The sequence below is a fragment of the Diabrotica undecimpunctata genome, chromosome 9, assembly GCF_040954645.1.
Source record: "Diabrotica undecimpunctata isolate CICGRU chromosome 9, icDiaUnde3, whole genome shotgun sequence".
Classification (NCBI taxonomy): domain Eukaryota; kingdom Metazoa; phylum Arthropoda; class Insecta; order Coleoptera; family Chrysomelidae; genus Diabrotica; species Diabrotica undecimpunctata.
Genome location: NC_092811.1, coordinates 105927952 through 105947370, shown reverse-complemented (window position 1 = coordinate 105947370; position 19419 = coordinate 105927952). Strand labels below are relative to the sequence as shown.

Genomic DNA, 19419 nt, shown 5'->3' with positions numbered 1-19419 from the left:
TCAACCATATAAGAATAGAATGTCCAGAGTACACCTCAGCCAAGGCGATACTCCAGATACCCAACAGCCTGAAAGAAGCACTGGTTACAAAATTCAATGAAGTTCTGTCTTTTTTAAATTACAGTAAACTCTATAATAAATTATGATTCATTTTGTACATACATGTACATTGTACAATATTGTTGTAAGTCATGACTTTTAAAATGTACCGTATTTTCTCTATTTTTTTTATTTATTTAAAGGCAGCCGCATCAACCATATTGGTTATTAGCGGATGAATTTAATGTAAACAATAATGATTAAATACAAATAACAAATAACAAATAAATAACATACTTATATGTGGTTTTCAATATGTTACAGTCTCTTAAAAATTTCACAATATTTTCACTGGTACACTCACTAAAAATATCTCTATAACTGATGGAATTTTATTAGTTAATCTTTCAGCACTATATTTGGGACACTCCGTTAATACGTGTCTCACTGTTAACGGCACGTCACAACTCGTACATTTTGGTTGAGGTTCATTCTTTATGAGATTTTCTCTATGTATTATAATAAACCTACCGCTAATAACGCCAGTGGTTGATGCGGATAAATAAAACAAAAAACATAATAATAATCTGTTGCTACGTTTAGGGCCCGCTTAAGTGAAACTTCTTGAAATTTATATAAACTCTAATTTCACTATTTGGGAGAGTGAGTCATCGTTTGAAGGCGTAGAAGTGGGGAAAGACGTATGAAAATCCAGTGGCGTACACTCACTTTTATTTCAACGTTAATTATATTAAATTGTTTAAATATTACTGTTCAAAATAGGCCACAATATATTTATCTGCAGGTTTTTACTGAAGTTTCCGTCTCTATATCTAAAGACCGTTTTCAAAGATATAAATTATAGTTATATTTATTTTATTTGTTTATTATTATATATTTGTATATTCTTATATTATTTTCTTTTTTTTTCTTCACTTTAAAAACGGTCTCTGTAATAGAGATCGAAACGTCAGTAAAATAAACATGTAAATAGATGTATTGTGGCTTATTTCCAACATTCTCCCTAAAAATACGGAATGCCACAAGCAAAAAGCACAGAACCACAGAAAAATAAATATTGCTATCATTTGAATATTTGAAAACGATCTTTTTATATAGAAATCGAAACGTCAGTAAATTAAACATTTTAATTAAATATATTGTTACTTGTTCCCAACATTATTTCTAAATATACAGAACGGCAAGCAAAAAGCAATAGAAAAATAAATATTACTATCACTTGTATATTTGAAAACGATGTCTTTATATAGAGATCGAAAAATCAGTAAATTAAACCTATAAATAAATATTTTGTGGCTTATTCCATACAGTATCCTAAAAATACAGAATGCCACAAACAAAAAGCTATAAAAAACAAGTAATTTTGCAGAAAGCTTACTGATGCCACCAGGTTGTCGCGGAAGTTACGCTAAAACGTCTTTTGACGTGACCCGTCCTTAAAGAGTTACACAATGAAATTTTTTTAAAACAAATTTTAGGACAGTTTCCACACCACCCGAGAGATATGTCTTGTGGCGCGTCACTTTTTTTTAAATGGGTGTTCGCCAAGAGCCATATTGTCCCATTAAATAAAATAAACAAAACACTTAACCAGTATAAAACAAAACAAAATAAAATCCTATAAAACAAAATAAACTTTTATAAAAACAAAATAAAAATAATTTTGGATGTAACAAAACATTGTACTATTCTATTTAAACACAAACACTATACACACTTACTATGTTCTTCTCGTTTTTTTTTTGTTTTTGGTTTTTTTATGCTGATGTTCCTACTAAACTATTAGAAAATATTATTCGCTGTCTAAATCTGCAGATGCAGTACTGTTATCGCTGTCATTATCTTCACCTGGTCTAATTATAATTGGCTCTAGTAAAACTTTGACATGAGTGTCAAGTTCCCACATACGATATTCTTCTTTAATTATGTGGCCTATACATTTAACCCATTTCTCTGGAGTTTTGCTGGAGGATTGCTTCAATCAAAAGTTCCTTAACTTCGTTTAATTTGAGCGTTTTGTTATTGCGTGCTACTTTTCCTTTCACTTGCGCGCAGATAAGTTCAATGGGATTAAGTTTGCAATGATAAGGTGGTAGACGTAGAACTTTGACACCATAATCTTTTGCAGTTTCATCCACAACATATTTAAGATATTCACTTTTCCTTAACCGTGCAATGTCAAGTAGTTGAATTTTGAGCATTAGTTCTTCGTATGCAATCCCCTTTTCTGTAAGCCATTCTTGAATTCTCCCTTTCCGCCATGCCGTCGTCGGTAATTGTTCTAGTCTGCGGCTATGATATGGCGCATTGTCCATAACAACCACAGACCCAGATTCCAATTTTGGTAAGATTCTCTTAAACCAGCGCTCAAATACTTCGGTAGTCATTTTTTTATGATAATCGCCTATTTTTTTCGACTCAAATTGAAGCAAACCATCATCAAGGAACCCTGTATCACTTCCTATATGGGTAATGATTAAACGCCGTCCCTTTCCTGATGGAGCTTTTAATCCTGTAGACCAGCCTTCTATAAGTGCTTCGCGTTTACTTTTGACATTTAAATCTTGCCAAACTTTTTCAACTGTATGACCTTCGTTAATCCAGGTTTCATCCAAATAATATATTTTGCGTCCAGTACTGCGAATTTTTCGTATTTCTTCTAAATATTTTCTTCTCCACAGAATAATTTCATTTTTTTCTAATAGCATACTTTTTCTGTTGCGTTTTACATATCGAAAGTTCATTTCGCGCATGGTTCTGATTAAGACCCTACGAGATATCTTGGGTAAAGAGTCATCGTTTTCGAGCTCTTGAGAAATTTTTTTCAGTGTTGGAATTTCACTCCGAAAATAAAATGAATGAATTTTTCGACGTATAATATTCCTTATATCATCGTCTCGTCATCGAAAACAATGCTTTACCTACCTCTAACCTTTTTCTTGCTTTTTATTTTCCGATGTATTTTTAAGTACACGACAAATACAGCTAACCGATACTTTTGTTAAACTGCTACAAATGTCGACCGCTTGGCTAACATTTAATGCCATTTTTCTGCTGACAATTCCTTCATAAACGTTTCGTATCATTACCTTCCCTTCGGACGTTAACATTTTCCGTCTCTTTTGCGGCTTTTCATTTTTGGAATCAACATCAGAATTTTGCTGTCTTCTCTTGGAACAACTCGGTTTTTCGTCCATTGTATTTCAATAATCTGTGTATATACTATATATACAATAATTTTTACAATTCTGTATAAGAATATAACTAAAAATTTACTATAAAACCACAAACTATACTACAATACAGTATTGTTAAAACAGTATTGACAACAATAAGTTTACAAACTTATCACATAAAATATACTCACAAACGCCAATGCGAAACGCCAATGTAAATTAACCATTTCTTCGGCGAAAAAATAATAAAAACTAGTTTTAGGGCATGTCTGGGTCCGAAATGTAAAACGGAATTTCCTCGCTAATTCCAACATTGCCAAACGATTGAAAGATAATGTTTTAAAATATCGATTTTTATTTTATAAATTTAAATATGTAACGAAACGGAAAATATAAATAAAATTTATTTCATTACAATTTTGTGCTTAAGTTTTACTATTGAAAAAATCATGTTTTTTTTTGTATTTTTATGACGGTAATAATCGCTGCGTGGAAGAATACAGGTTTTGTATGACCATAATTACTACTTGTGAACAAGAATTGGCTACACTGTACGACAATTTCTGGTCAAGTCTACTATAGAGAAGCACAAATAAATATACTACTTTATATATTCTGTAATTTCTTATGAGGAAACGCAAATTGCAATCGAGAAAATAGGCAGTTTTCGAGGGCCGCTGTGTACATTTAAATTTGAGGATATTCGGCGTTTAAACTATGAAATTACTATTCTAAATTGAGGGTTTCTACTATATCTGAATACATGTGATATTGTCTCTATCAGCACGTGAAATTAAAATTTTTTGTGCAATTTTAGAAAATATTTTCAAAAAATCGACTTTTAAAGCTATTTTTACAACAAATAAACAACAAATTAACAAAAATTACTTTACAAACTCTCACTTCCAAAGATTTTCTATGCCTTTTCAGTAAAATGAGGTCACTTCTCAATATAATTTACCATTATCCACCTATAAATACGTAGTATAGAAAATCAAATAGCGATCTTACCTTGTTTATAATAATATATTGTTTATAACGTCTATTCTATAATATAGTTAAGTAAAAAATGATTTGCATATTTTGTTTGTTGCATGTTCTTATCACCTAATTTATCAAAAGCAGTTGTTAGATAACTGTATCAAAGAAAGTTAAGAAAAAGTCTTTTTATTTGCAAATTTGTATTGTCTATTAACTCAATAAATGAATGAGAAGAAATAGCCCAGTCTGGTTAAAAAAAAGGTGGAAAAATGTTTCGCAGATATCTGAAGCTTTTAAGACGTAGGTGGGGGTTACTAGATGACGAATAGATGAAAAGATACTCCTAGTTTTACCTTGCGTTTTTTTAAGCAATAATTTATGGTCACAATTTGATTTTTTTTCTATAAATTTTTTCCCTTATATTTTAAATAAACAATATTTATGTCATTTTTTTATGTCAAGAATATCTTAATTTTCCCGTTTTTTTAATTAAAGTTGATAAATAATTTACAGAGATATTTGCAAAAAAGCAGTTTTTTGCACTAATTTATAAATTTTAATAATTTTTTAATTAACAAAATAAAATGGTATTAATACATTTAAACATCAAGGAATTACCATCTTTTAGATTTGTGCGAAATTTCCCCCCGATCAGTCAAATATTTTATAAGTTATTTAATTTGTTTATCCCTGAAGCTAATTATTTAAACTATTGAGCTTGCCCTTTGCATGTTGCTAGACACATTCAGCAAATTTCATAGGATTCTTTAAGACTTCGACTATCTCAGAAGTTAAATGAATATTGAGTTTTCATCGAAATTATTTACAAAATAAACGTTTGAAAAAGGAGTATGTTTTTTACTTATAAACAATTGTAATAACTTCTATATTTTTCAATCTACAGACTTGTACGTACAACCATTGGATAGCTGGTAAAAAAGCTCACATTAAAAAATAAAAACCTTCTATGACCAATAGGAACGAAGTTGGTGACTATTTTTAAAAAAATCATATCTCTATTGTTTATAAACATTAAGAAGTAAAATTTGCACAAATTTTAAATGAAAGTCTAAACTTTATATTGAAACTTATAGCTATAAAATTTATCTAATTTTTCGAAACGACGGTACTTTCGAAAGATCGACATAGGAAAGTGGAGAGGATATCTGTTTCAGCTCCGTTTTTTTCCGGCATCGGAACTTCAAATTGCAACACGTAGGAAAAATTTACATTATCTCTGCTTCCTTTGCAGCTGCAAGCCTCTTTTTTTATTCTGGGGTAGCTCGTCGAAATATGAATAACTACATAGTTTTCACTGGCCGGAAAATATGGAAAAACTCGGAAAATTCACCCTAAATACTTACTTTTTTTTTAATTTGCTCGAATAGTCTGTCGCAGTATTAATAATGATGACATAATTTTCACCCCCCATAAATCTCAGAAAATCCCGGAAAATCAACATATGTTTTATATCAATGATGTAATAATACTTATATATTTTATAAATTAAATTTCAGGTAATTTTTTACACATTATATTATTATATTCCTTATATTAATTATAATTGATATTGATTGATCATATTGATTGAATATTGATTTTTATTCTATTTTTCTTACAAATATGATATAAAAATATTAATCTAATCTGCCTTACTGCTTTGATAAAATAAGTCGATTTTTTCATCACTTGCCTTATTAAATTTTGCAATGTTTATTGAACTTTACTTTTTTTATTTTCTTTACATACATTGGTTTAAAAGTTAAAATTTGGTTCATTTATTCGACTTCACTGTCACGTCTGAACCTTTTTGTTGCAGGTTGTTTGTCTTCACTTATTAAGTCAGTCTTTCCATACATTAACATAATAATGGGCGATCTTAATGCCAAGGTGGGTCAAGGTAAGGTAGGAGAACAAGTAGAAAAATATGGGCTTGGAAACAGAAATGACAGAGGAGATCGATTGAATCAATTTTGCCAAAGTGAAGACTTCGTAATAACAAATACCTTTTTCAAATTACCTCCTCGACGGTTATATACATGGACATCTCTACAACATACCAAAGACAAAATAGTAAGAAATCTAATAGACTACATTATGATAGCAAGGAGGTATCATAATGCTGTTAAATGTACTAAGACGTACCCAGGAGCTGATATAGGCTCAGATCATAACCCGGTAGTTACTATGATAGAGGCGAGGCCAAAAAAGATTAGAAGACCACACAGAAAGGCACTAGATTTAAATAAACTTAGAAACAAAAATATACGACAAGAAACAGGAGAAGAAATAAATGAAAACCTCCGTTCAGTGCAGCAACAAATTAACGATACAAACAACGTTAACCAAAAATTAAAGTACATAAATACAGCTATACAAACAGCAGGAAAGAAACATTTTACAAAAACAACAACAAAGAATAAGGGGTGGATGACACAAGATATACTAGACTTGATGGAACAAAGAAGAAAGATGAAGAATTACCCAGCCAAATACAAAGAAATAAATAAACACATAAAAAAGGGAATAAAAGAAGCCAAAGAGGAGTGGATTAAAGAACAATGTGAAGAAATGGAAACCTATGAGAAAGAGTACGATGCGTTCAATATACATAAACAAGTAAAAGAGATAACAGGAAGCATAAAGAAATGCCAAATAGGTTAACTTAAAGACAAAGATGGAAATCTTATTGTAGATCTAGAGAATAAAATAAAAAGATGGACAGAATACCTGAATGAATTATTTGAAGACGATCGAAACAATTTAACTCAGATAATCAATGCAACTGGGCCAGACATATTGAAAGAAGAAGTAAAATACGCAATAAGAAACGCAAAAATGGAAAAGCAAATGGACCTGATGAAATTTCTACAGAACTGTTGAAGCTTTTAAATTATGATAAATCCGTAACCATATTATTAAATTTTGCAGCGAGGAGCTAAAACAGTTTCCCCTCCACTTTCCAATGTCGATCTTTCGAAAGTAACTTCGTTTCGAAAGGTTTTAAGTTTCGAAAAATTGGATGAATTTTGTAGCTATAAAATTCAATATAAAGTTTATATTTTCATTCAAAATTTGTGCAAATTTTACTTCTTAATGTTTATAAACAATGGAGATATAATTAACAAAAAAATTGTCGCTAACTTCGTTCCTTTTATTCATAGAAGGTTTATTTTTTTGTTAAATGTGAGTTTTTTTACCAGCTATCTAATGGTTGTAAGTACAAGTCTGTAGCTTGAAAAATATAGAAGTTATTACAATTGTTTATAAGTAAAAAACATACTCCTTTTTCAAACGTTTATTTTGTAAATAATTTCGATGAAAACTCATAATTCATTTAACATCTGTGATAGTATAAGTCTTAAAGAATCCTATGAAATTTGTAAAATGTGTCTAGCATCATTCATAGGGCAAGTTCAATGGTTTAAATAATTAGTCCCAGGGATAAACAAATTGAATAACTTTTAAAGTATTTGACCGATCGGGGGGAAATTTCGCACAAATTTAAAGGACGGTAATTCCTCAATGTTGAAATGTACTAATAACTTTTTATTTTATTAATAAAAAAATTAATTGAATTGATAAATTAGTGCAAAAAAAACTGCTTTTTTGCAAATATCTCCGTAAATTATTTATCAATTTTAATTGAAAAAACGGGAAAATTAAGATATTCTTGATATAAAAAAATGGTATAATTATTGTTTATTTAAATTATAAGGGAAAAAACTTATAGATAAAAAATCAAATTCTGACGATAAATTATTGTTTAAAAAAAAACGCAAGGTAAAAATAGGAGTATCTTTTTATCTATTCGTCATCTAGTAACCCCCACCTATGTCTTAAAAGCTTCAGATATCTGCGAAACATTTTGCCGTGAAATCGATGATTTTTGTATAACCAGACTGGGCTAAAATGTGAGAAAAAGTCTTGGTGATGACATAAAAAGAATTATATTATTTACTTGGATAAATTACTGATTTAAACAATTCTTTTAATAAACTGTCTACCTATTAATTTTATATTAATAAGATATATAGGTATAAGACACAATTGCAAATCGACATAATTTAATATCTACTGAAAAAAATTAAAGTTAGTTTAACATAGACAAACTAATAATAAAAATATCTGTATGTATACGACAAAAAACAAAATTGTGATAGACATAAATCACGCTGGAAGTATACACTATGTTTTTTATAGGTACAGTTTTTATTGCTATTCATAGGTAAATATAAAATACTAACCTTTTTCTGTAAACATTAAAAATCACTGTTGAATCACATCACACAAACACAAAGATTATTAGTCAATACAAACTTTTAGTTTCTTGCATATTTTACTGTCCAAACGAATATTATCTAACTATATTTAGAATTAAAAAACTTCGTCGGTTTTGTTTTGATTTATCACCTGACGCCATTGTTTCTACTTTACTTGTCGTTTCTTGTCAGCAGATCCACCTGTTGATCGATATTTGTATTTGGTAGATGTGAAGTGATATCCGGTTTATCCGTGCTGTTTGCGTTCTTGATTAGGGGTTCAGAAAAATCGAGTTTTAGAAATGGATACGTATTTGTTCACAGAATAAACAATATTTAACTAATGAGATGTCAAATAATTACTTATTTTCTTACTAATTATAGGTATAAATGTTATGTAAAATATTTCAGTAAAATACTTTTTTAGTCTTATGTGTAAACTTAAAGGCCAACTCAAAAAGGATTAATGATGTTATAAGTATTGTATACCTATATACCAATTAGTAGGATTTATTCACTTCATTTTCTTCTGTTGACTACATGTTTGTTTTATCCGTACACAAACATGTTGGTTAGTTAGCATTCCCTTAGTAGACACTATGGTGCAAATATAGGAGTAAATTAATTATGTTACATTTGATATACAGGACACCAGCTATGAGCTCGATTACTTTAACAACACTTCAATATTTTTTTGTTTATTTTTGTATCCATTATTATTCTTATAAAAAATTTAGAAGACCGAAGGCAATCATTTATGTCCCGATGCGTCCTAAAATTGCGTTTTTATATAAAGTTTAGATGCATCCTTAAGTCCATAGCGATGTTTTTCATTTTGGGTCATGTTTCAAGATACAGCTTTTTGGAATACAGCAGAATGATTCGGGTTTAATAAAACGGTCACAGACCCTTTCTTTAGCTAAAATCTAAGCAATATAATTAACAGATAATTAGTTTATATCCGCGAAACTCTTAATTTAAAGATAGAAACAAAAATTAAATTCACAGAACGACTGAAAATAAACAGCGTCCAAAATGAGAAAACAATAGAGGAAATATGGCCTTTTAAGGACATATCGTAGGCGGGTTTGTAATCGATAAAAAGTACTTTTGCTGAAATGTTTTATTCATAGCGATACTTCCCTTCATAGCGTCTTATGTCGTCGCCTTACGACTCCTAGTCTTAGCCCTAGTCTAAATTGGTCCTTATCCCATTGATCTTCTTCTAGATTTCTCTCCCGCATCTCTTTGTCGATACACTCTCGCCAACTTCGCCTATCTCTTTCCTTCTTTTGACTTACATTGGGTTTTCCTTAGCCATATTCTGTACATGTCAAAACCATATCTAACTTCGGCTGCTAGTACTTTTTCTAGTCTTGACTTTCCATTTGAACGTCGCCAAAAATCTATTTCCATTATGCAAAGCATTTTCTTGGTTAAGTTCTTAATTTTACACAGTTCCGAGCCATACGTAGCTATGCTTTTATTGATGGTGTTAATAAATTCTTCTTTTGTTGCCCATGCATAGTTTGGTATCATATAATATTATTTAGTTGAAAAATAACTGAACTGAAATATTTGACTAAACTAAAGGTAGGTATGTTCCGTCCGAAAACAATTATTGTATGTGAAATTGGTGTAATAGTAAGAGACGTTGTCTATTGACAAGAAGATTAGGGTTCAATTCACACCAAGGATAAAATTTTTGTTTTACTCAATCAAAAAATAATAGAAAATATGATTCCTATTAGGTAACAAGTTTTCGAAAAACTCATTATTTACAATTTATTCTTATTCCAATGTTATAAAATAGAAATACACAATATTTCAAATTGAATTCCAATTTTACAGTCTTCAGTTGTGAATGCAAAATAATCCATTGAAGACTGTTTAGTATCAAATCCATCACTAAATTCTCCGTGTTAATATCAATTCCTCTATACAGGTAATGATTTTCAAAACAATTGACGACATTGGAATGGATGCGCGCGAACAGCTGCCTGATTTACAGCTAACCAAATCATCAAGCCTTTAAGTTATCAAATAATAACACATCGAGAAGTGTTTTTGCACGGTAAACAGAAACTTTTTATTGAAAAAACGATTCGTAAAAAGGATTTTAACGGTCGAGGAAAAAGTGCAAATTGTTGTCTGGCATGTGAATGGATTATCAGACAACATGATTAGACAACAATTTGTAAATATGTTTCCAAATAGGCCGGCTCCAGCACGATCAACAATTCAGTCTATTATACGTAAGTTTTTTACTTATGGATCCGTGTTCGCTCCAAGAGGAGTTCGTAGACGAAGGGAGGTAAATCCAGATTTGGAACTAAGGGACACTTTGATTTGTGCAAGTATTGAGCAAAATCCTACCCAATCAACATCTCGTCTCGGAGAACAATATGGAATTCCAAGATTTAGAGTAGGTGAAATTTTGAAAAGACTTCGATACCGTCCCTATAAACTTCATAAATCCAACAAACAATTCCCTAGGGATCAATATAGACGTTTAGAATTTTGTCAAACTGCAATGGAAATGTCACATCAAGAAGAACATTTTTTAGAGAACGTTTTGTTCACCGATGAATGTACGTTTCCATTGCATGGCCGTCACAATTCAATGAATGCTCGGTATTGGTCTCGAGGAAATCCTCGTCAGATTTATGTCGCTCGTACCCAGCGTCTTCGAAAAGTAAATGTTTGGGGAGGCACAATAGGGAATCATGTCATTGGTTCATTTTTTATAGACGGTATGTTGACTGGGCGGAAATACTTGGAACTTCTGCAAAATCAAATTGTCCCAGCCCTTCGTAATTTACCAATACCTTTCGATTCCATATGGTTTCAACACGATGGTTGTCCTGCACATAATTCTCGCATCGTCAGTGAATATCTCAGTGCGACTTTTCCTAATCGATTGATTAGTGGCCACGGAGATATTTTTTGGCCTGCAAGATCACCTGATCTTGCACCTTGTAATTTTTTTATGTGGGGATATATCAAGTACAAACTATATGAGAGATATAACGATGAAAACATCGTGCCTTGAACTCTGATCCATCAGACTTTTATAATTCTTTAGTGACAGTTTGGGTTATTGTTCTGCTGCTAATGAAGGCTTATTTGAACCTATTGTAAATACGTTTATTTACAATATTTTTTTATTTTTGTAGAATTTTTACTCATTTAAACATTCTTTAAACGTTCTTTTCATTTTGAAGAATTTTTACTTTATTTTCGACAGTACGACGATACTGTTTTTTTCAATAAGATATGTTTGTTTTAACTTTAAACACTTCTAATACTCGTAACGACTGACATAAATGTTTAGTGATTCAAAGCAAAACGATTTTTGCATAATTTCAAATTATTAAAAAAAAAAAGAAAACCGCATGTGGGTTTTGAACTCTAATCGTCTACGATGTCTGTGTCGCAATGTCGAATTCTTACCACTAATCCACGAAGGATTTATAATTACTCCGTGACAAGAGTGTATAAAACTCCTCAAACCATAGTAGAAATTATTCTTGGTTAATAATTTAAAACTTTAGATTAAATAATCACTATTAATAAATTATTTTATTCACATTTTTGCTTTATTGTGGTCAATCAGTTTTTACTTTATGCAGAAATAAAAAATCGAAATACGTCACACATACGACGTTACACATAATAATTATGACCGAGGTGATTTAGCTCGAAGCTAACGTCTAAAGGTGTGAGACTATCGATAGTGGTAATGTAATGTAATATAAATTATAGGTTTCTCCGATTATTTCTCACCTCTACGAGCTTCATCTCTTTTTATTTCACAAGGTAACTGTGTTTTCTATCTCTTACGGTAAAAAGCCGGGTGGTAAGACACTCATCATTGTATATATACACATACACACACACACACACACACACACTAATTTCATGTGTACTGTAGGAGAACCTGTCGAACCTAGCTGAAATATATATATATATATATATTTTTCAGCTAGGTTCGACAGGTTCTCCTACAGTACACATGAAATTAGTTTTTTTCATACTCACTTCTACACCCCGTTATTTATATTCTTTGATGAGTTTTCGCGTAATATACTCAAGATCATCATATTCTTGTACCAACTCTATCTGATCATCTACATAACGCAGAGCGGAAAGTTCCCATTCAGGAGGATTCCTATCCCTCCTCCTGTTGCATATTCTGAAAACCCTTACTGGATATATAGTGAAAAGTGTGGAGGACAGGCAGCATCCTTGCTTTAAGTCTTTTGTAACTGTGAGACCTTGCATTATTCCTTGGCTAACTTTAATTTTCCTTATTACGGAAATATAGGTTTTTAATTTTTATTCAGAACAATATTTTGCGTTTCTTCATTTTTCTTGATATTTATATTAATTTCTTCAAGTGCCTTCCACAGCTTTTGGTTCGGAACACTGTTTTTTTCCTTTTATGGGTCCATATAATAGCAAAATAACTTTTTGTTCAAACGGTGTTTTTTTTTCTCAACCACTTACACAGAAAAGGTGGTCTGTCGATGGACCTTTTTGCCCTAAAGTAGTTTATTTAATTCAGTATGTTATTGTTTATATTTTATGGTAGCCAAAGTTTACGTTTTAAACATTCTATTAATAATATCTTATGAAATATTGTCTAGTAGTGTATATTATGCGCTTTTCCATTGCGTGTTGCTTTAAAACTTATTTCAATTTTAGTACATCGAAAAGAAACTGTCTAGTTCATATCGAAATGCTTTTATATTGATACTATTTACCTTAGCTTTGTCTAATACAAAATCAATAAAATTTACATTAAAAGAATGTGTAATTAAAATAATATTAATGCATAAATATCGAGCATCTGCTGAATATTTCATAGCTTTTTAGTTGCCTTTAATGATAGCTGTTACGTAATCGGTAAATTAACTGATTTACGAAGTGTATTGGAAAATAAAATTATTTCCTCTATAACAGAATATTTTAAGATAATTTTTTAAAAGACTAAAGGAAGGCCTTCGTTTTATTTAACATGTAATATTGTTTTATTTTATTTAGCATCTGACAGAAAGCAAACATTGTAGGTAACAGCAGAAGAGGGAATGGAATCGAAAATTTTTAAAAGTGATTGACTGGTAGACCCCTACACTATTGAGCCATAATCGACTTTATATCGGTATCGCCTACAACAGAGCTGCCACAATAAACAACTCTGTCAACAGTTTCAAAAAGACAGGTTTATAACTACTGAACAAACATATTTTCAGTGACCAGGACTTCTCTATTCACATCTCGGACTCCGCAAATCTACTTCTTCCAAGCACAACCACAACCATCCTCTAGCGTTCTGGGCAAGGTATCGTCAGCCTAGAAGACATACTCTAGCTTCCACAACCCTTAAGGACCCTTCTAAGCCTAGAAGACAGACTAGACAGAACTTGCAAATCTAATTTAATCACATTCACACCCTAACTAGCAAAACTAAATGATAGTATTGCTAAAAAATCAGCAACTGTAGCCAAGCAACAGTTTTTCACAATAATGCAAGCCAAAATTCTATGAACGCCGAAAACAAGAAAAATAAAAAAATAGGAAAATAAAGACATAAAAACGTTTCAGATGGAGGGATGGATATTGTAATTCTAAAAGGAGAAGGAGTGAAACATAAATAAGATCAAATCAAAAACAAACAATCGATGAAGAAGATGATAACATTTCTCTCCACGAAAGCAGCGATGGCATGGACGATATTGATGCAGAATGCCTTTTTTGTGGATGTTTGTATTCCCCTGATAAAGGGGGAGGAGTAATAGAGACAATGCAGAATATGTTGCCGATGTACTCATGGGGATTGTGGGGCATTGCTAAATTGGCGTGCCCTCCAAGTAAAAACTTGGCAGGACCCTGGGCTACCTATCTTTCGACATACGCCCGTTAGGAAACCACTGCCCCTACGAGTCCGACACCAAAGTGAAGGTGCCACGGGGCGCGTACCAAAAACGTCCCGTGGGTCCCCCCGTGGGGGTACCCCGTGGGGTTACCACGACACGTCTACTATACGCGACCCGCGGGGGCTCCACCTTCCCCGTAGTACCTGTGTTGTGAGTACCTTACCTACCCGTTAATCCCACACCACGGGCGGGTAGGTTCGGCAGGCGGAGGAATTTCCATCTCACACGTAGACAGGTCGCCGCCGAGGATCTCTCCTCTACCACTCTTGGATCTCCTGGTGGGTAGGTGTCGGGGCACCCACACCACGCCTAACCGAGGTCAGGAGAGGTATATACGGGCCCAGCTCGTTCAACCTCACCAGGCTCTTTTGGAATGGGAGTAGAGTGGTCCCACGAGAGTCTCGTCTCGGATACTAGGAATGTAGACCGGTGACCGTGTCGCCGAAGCGACCGTGTGCGTTTCTACCAACCCGACACCTCAAGCGACGGCTCTCCACCTCCCTATTCCTACCCATTAGTCGCCTCTTACGACAGGCAGGGCTTTCTGACCCCGGCCGTATTCTTATCTCCGCGAGCCGGACGGAGGGGATTGTGGGGCAGATGACTTTCTTTGTAAGTGTAAACATTTTCTAAAAATTAATTTATTGGTAAAAAAACATTAGTTTATATAGTTAATCATCAGCCATTTATTTAATTTAAGATTTCTTTAATTTATAAAAGATTTGGATCCCGGAAAGCACCGGGACCTGGAGGCATCTCACCTGAGCTTATAAAATACGGATCAAAAAAATTACACCGGATGATACAATGGATATTTCAGAAAGTCATAAATGGAGAACAGCTTCCAAAGGAATGGACGGAGGCATATATGACATATATATTTAAGAAAGGAGATAGAAAACGATTCGAAAACTACAGAGGAATAAGCGTAATATTATCAATAGGAAGATTATATGGGAAGATACTGCGAGAAAAGATAGAGCAAGCGATAAAAGGCAAAATCGGGGAGGATCACGGCAGGAAGATCATGCATAGACCACATATACACACTGAAGAAGAAAGAAAAAAGCAAAAAGTAGAGATATACATTTGGCATTTGTGGACCTAAGAAAGGCGTATGACTCTGTAACAAGGTCAGAACTATGGGAGGCAATGTACAAATTAGAAATACAGACGGAACTCATAGAAGCTATAAAATCTCTGTATAAAATAAATAAAGTGTCCATTAAAATGGGAACAAGAATCATAGGAGACTTCACCACAACAAAAGAGCTCCTGCAGGGTTGTTCCACATCTCCGACCCTATTCAAAATATACTTAGAGAAAGCCTTGACTACATGGAAAAGAAAATGTGAAGGCATGGGAGTACCGGTACGGAACAAATACCTATATACGTTAAGCTTTGCAGACGATCAAGTAGTGATTACACAAAACCAAGACGACCTCAGCTACATGATGAAGAAACTACAAGAAGAATATACCAAGGCTGGCCTAGATATTAACCTCGCGATAACAGGGTACCTATCTACAAGTGAAGAAGACATAGAAGATCTACAGATTGATGACAACGTAACAATCAAAGGAAAGGATAAATTCAAATACTTGGGGTTTATAATCACGAAAAAGGTAACAACAGTGGAAGAAATTACACAAAGAATAGGACAAACAAGAACAGCAATCCGACAACTTAACTCAGCATGGTGGGATAGACACCTAAATATGAAGACAAAAACACAGATTTATAAAACATTAGTGCGAAGTATTATGACATATGGGGCTGAAAATTGGATCATAAACAAGAAAAGCAGCAGTAAGATAGTAGCAACAGAGATGGAATGCCTGCGAAGATGCTGCAGAGTAACAAGAATGGATAGGAGAAGTAATGACGAAATAAAGCAAAGAAGATCAATAGAGACAGACATACTAACATATATAGAACAAAAAAGACTAAAGTGATATGGACAAGTAAGAAGAACTAGCGACAGCAGATGAATAAAGAGAATAACCGAATGGAGCCCCATAGGAAGGAGGAATGGAGGAAAAGAGGACGACCCCGAAACTCCTGGAGAAACGAAGTAGACGACGCCATGAGTAAGAGAGGACTAAACGATGGAGTATATCTTTGGATCTATTACCCATAATAATCCATGCGAAGCAATTACTGTGATTCGCGCGGTCTTGTAAGTAAAATAAGCGTGGATCGTATATGATTCGCGCGGTGTTCAACGTGTTAAACTTGACGCATTGTTAAGAATGAACTGGCATCCATTGCTAGATTATTCTTTTAAATAAGTTAAAAATGGATTATTATTTGGTTACAACTAAATTAAATTCTGAAAAACTAGATGTTGCAATAAGTACGGTCCAACAAACCACACATAATTAGGTTTCTAATAATTAGAACGGCACATTTTTCATTCGGACAGAGTTTAACGATGCACATAAACATATGTCAACAGACACAGATTAATTATTAAATTAGTAAAATTCCAAACAGTTAAGGTAACCCATAATTCTGTTTAATCTTTAAACTTATTGGAAATGTGTTTATGTAGACTAGAATTATTTTGTAAATATAACGGAATCCCACGAATTCGAAATAATTTACTTTTATTTTTATATAAAAAACACCTGGCTGTACTTTACTAATATTTACATTCCTGCAGGCGATACAACCCAGTGACTGTGAAAAAACGCTCGAAAGAAAATCTTTACTTAAACTTTATTATAATCCTATGAACTTTTCTTGAATCCACTACACTTATTATCTTTATTAGTAAGTTTTTTTTGTTACAGTTATGTTTGAATTTATACACACAATTGAAATAAAAAGAAAAAAAAAAGAGAATCAAGAAAATAACACAACACATTGGAACATGGAACGTGAGGACGCTGCTAGAAACAGGAAAAATGAAAGAAATAACGACACAGTTAAAACAATACAAGATGCAGGCGAAGAAAAACTGGGATATGGAGAAACGGCTTTTATGATGATATGAAAAATGAGGCATTCAGTTATGGAATTTAAACCCATAAGCGAAAGAATATCATACATAACAGTAAACAGCAAACCGAACTAGTTGTCCATAATAAATGTCTATGCACCCACAGAGAACAGTGATGACTTAACAAAATAGCAGTTCTATGAAACACTAAAGACAAAGAAAATTGCTTCGGAGAGTTTCAGGTTACAGGTGCAATTTAGCACCGACATTAAACATGGACATAAGTAGCACAAACACAAAGACATACACAAAATAATATGGATGAGACCACGAAGTCTGGAGGGAAATCAAATAGACCATGTACTGATATAAAAGACACACAAACAATAGATAAATTACGTTAGATCTCACAGAGGGGCCACGTTGGGACCATATGCTCGTGATTACAAAATGTAAAATAAAAACAACGAAGAATGAAAGGTGAAAAATACCTAGAAAATGGGACGTAGATAAATTGAAAGAGAAAGAAGTAAGAAGACGATTGGTACAAGAAGTAAATACACAGATGCAGTTCAAAAAACAACACAACAGGGAACAGTGGAAAAAAATCAAACAAGAAGTAAACAATGCAGCAGAGAAAGTGGTTTACAAAATGCAAAATAAAAGAAGAAATAATTGGTTTGATGATGAGTGCAAACTAGCAGTGAAAGAAAAGAATAAAACAAGGTTGAAATGGTAAAACAAGAGCAAAGAAGAGGAACGAGAAAAATAAAAACATTAAAAGCAAAAGACAAAGTAATTGTTTAAATCGAATAAAAACAATAAGTAGATCAAATTATGAATGAAATAGAAACAAAAAACGAAAGACATAACTCAAAATCATTGTACCAATACTTAAAACTAAGTATCCGAAAAAGGACAGCTAACATAGTTATAGAAGCAGAAAAATGGTAGAAGTATTTCGAAGAAATATATCAAGAAACGGATAGATAAGAAAGAAAAACAATAACGAACACAGAACAAGATGATGAAGAAGAAGAATTGACCTGTACAAAAGTAAAAGAGACAATATGCAAAGAGACAATGTTCAGAACTTATAAAATACGATGGGGAGGTACTATACAGACAGAATTATTAACTAATACAGGAGCATACTATGAAGCAAAGAAATAATAATAATGCAAAGAATGAAAGAAGGGAATTATAGTAACAATCCCAAAACAAGGAGATCATAGAATGTGCAAAAACTACCTAGTAATTAATTTAACGATTCTTCTTCTTCAGTGCCTTATCCGGTCCGGATGTTGGCGATCATCAAGGCTATCATGGTTCTGTTGACTGCTCTGCGAAACCACGAGATGCGACGGCGTCCCGGTCCTCTCCTGCCAAATACTTGACCCTGCATAACGAGTTGAAGAATTCGATATTTTTATTCGTTTCGCATCACGTAGCCGAGGTACTCAACCTTACATTGTTCCACTAAATTAAGCACTTCTTTTTCTTTTGTCATACGCTGTAGGACCTCAACGTTGGTGACATGGTCCACATACGATATTTTTAATATCCTCCTGTAGATCCACATCTCGAAGGCTTCAATCTATTTTTCAGTAGCTTTCGTCAGTGTCCAGGCTTCAACTCCATCTAGTAACACTGGAAGAATATAGCACCTCACTATCCGCATCTTGGTTCCCAAACTGAGATCACTGCAGCACAGCAAGGATCTCAACTTGATAAATGTAGACCGTTCCATTTCAATTCTGGATCTAATCTCTTGAGCGTAGCCCCATTGTAAGTTGAGGGTAATTCCGAGGTAAGTGAATCTGTCGACTCTCTGGATCTCTTCGCTACCTGCCATTAGTGCTCCGGGATCTAAATTTGCACGGCTGATAACCATAAATTAAGTTTTCTTAATATTAAGGTCTAGTTCGTATGATACGCTCACAGGTCTAACTCGGTCTAGTAAGGCTTGTAGACCGTTTAGGCTGGTTGATAGTAACACAGTGTCATCGGCGTAGCGCATATTATTGATGTATTCACCGTTCACTCGGATTTTCAT

The 19419-nt window shown here is 33.0% G+C and overlaps 1 protein-coding gene and 1 long non-coding RNA gene across 3 annotated transcripts in view; one reads left to right on the top strand and one right to left on the bottom strand.

The window, feature by feature from the left end:
* Positions 1-8645, bottom strand: part of LOC140450376 (uncharacterized) — a 572900-nt gene extending 564255 nt beyond the window's left edge. For both annotated transcript variants that reach the window (XR_011952014.1, XR_011952013.1), the window contains exon 1: positions 8465-8645. This is a non-coding gene — a long non-coding RNA (uncharacterized lncRNA). The remainder of the gene's footprint in view (positions 1-8464) is intronic.
* LOC140450374 (uncharacterized) overlaps positions 1-19419 on the top strand; it is a 1628978-nt gene that overhangs the window by 495183 nt on the left and 1114376 nt on the right. The window lies entirely within an intron of this gene.